Here is a 1577-nt window from a genome sequence, read left to right on the forward strand (position 1 = left end):
AGAGAGTAGTGTTTGTCTGCTGAATAATGGGAGTGCAAGGGTCTGTGTCGTCTATATGGCTGTATGTAGCACCATTAGTCTTCGGGGCGGCGGGCGTAGCTCAGATGGTAGAGCGCTCGCTTAGTATGCGAGAGGAACTGAGATCAATACCCAGTGCTTCCAGAATTTTTAACACACCTACATGCGCACCTTGCCATGCAAGTGGAATAATTCACAACCAGCAGATGTGTCTAGGAAGATACAAGCGAATTATTAGCATCCACAATTGACAAGCGTGCTGTTATTAGTGCGCAGGAAGCACCCTCCTCCCACGCCTACACTTAATTTAGAAACAGTTCAAGTATTCCTGTAAGATTCTCAAGCCTATGTCGGAAAGATCTGCCTTGCGCTGAGTTCACGTAAATCCCACTGCACATTCCTATTCTTTGCATGCAGTCAGCTGATACTGGTGTTGCTAGTTGTGACTGCTGATAACAGATGCCGTAGCAATCAATTCATGGAGTGAGTTGTATGTTTTGCGATAGTCTGTCTCTGACAAGCAAGCACAGGTGACATAGGTGCGAACACAGGAAGCTTGCAGACCCTCGCTGCCTGCAGACACCGAGCAGCCACACTAGGAGGGCGGCCTAAGCCGTAGGCGAAATGTGCTCATTCGCTTTGGCGCGACGTCGAACTATAAATAATGCTGTCACTAGCGTGAGCGTCGTGGAAAGTCGGAAAAGTCGGCTGCGAGGGTGAGTGCCAAGTTTGGGGAGCGTTTCGTAGTATGCGCAGTGCAATGGAGATGCGGAAACTTATTGTGGCCCAGTGTTTTGCAGTTGGACGACAAGATTGGTACACAGTAGTAAAGAGCGAGGCACTGAGTTGGCATGAATAATGGAGTGCACAATGGGGCTCGAGATGTGTTTGTTACCTCAGGTGCTGTATGATTGTCGTCAAGGAGTGAAAACGGAGCAATTTGTGACAGCTCTTTGAATTTAAGACGTTAAAAACAGACGGAATTTGCATTTGTAATACCAGAGCATCGAAACTACTTGGAACTTTTGTGTATATGAACGGGTCCGCGCCTTTGTACTCTGCTCCCTTCACCGCTACAAACCAACCAACCATCGTGTCCGTGCGCATCTGAGTCGCAAAGAATGGGGAATAGCGCAGTTTGCTCGTGCAGGGGGCGTAGCTCAGTTGGTAGAGCGTTCGCTTGGCATGTGAAAGGTCCAGGATTCAATCCGCGGCGCCTCCATATTTTGTGGTCAGTGCATGGTAAGTGTTGATCGCGGCGAACCTAAAGGCACGCAAGATGTTGCAAAGCCAGCGTCACAGACTGATATGATGTATACTGACGTAAGGAGAGCAAGATGTAAGTGTGGGGACCGGCTGTTATCGAGGTGTCATCGAGTGCAGATCTGTCTTAGGTATCGCGGCTTAACCTCATTGAAGTCTAGAGGGTGGACAACACGTTGGTCTTACTCAGAGCGGTGTCCGAATTCTATTTTCGACGTTATACGTGCCACTTTCATTGTGGCCAACTACGATTCGATACAGAATGCACGAAACCTGAAAGACACCCTAACGGATAC

The 1577-nt window shown here is 48.6% G+C and overlaps 1 non-coding gene across 1 annotated transcript; it reads left to right on the forward strand.

Moving 5' to 3' along the window:
- Positions 1 to 1167: 1167 nt before the first annotated feature.
- On the forward strand, positions 1168 to 1240 carry Trnaa-ggc (transfer RNA alanine (anticodon GGC)). Its single transcript has one exon. It is a non-coding gene; the product is annotated as a tRNA-Ala (tRNA).
- The last annotated feature ends 337 nt before the right edge of the window (positions 1241 to 1577 follow it).

Source organism: Schistocerca gregaria, chromosome 10 (genome assembly GCF_023897955.1).
Source record: "Schistocerca gregaria isolate iqSchGreg1 chromosome 10, iqSchGreg1.2, whole genome shotgun sequence".
NCBI classification, from domain to species: Eukaryota; Metazoa; Arthropoda; class Insecta; order Orthoptera; family Acrididae; genus Schistocerca; species Schistocerca gregaria.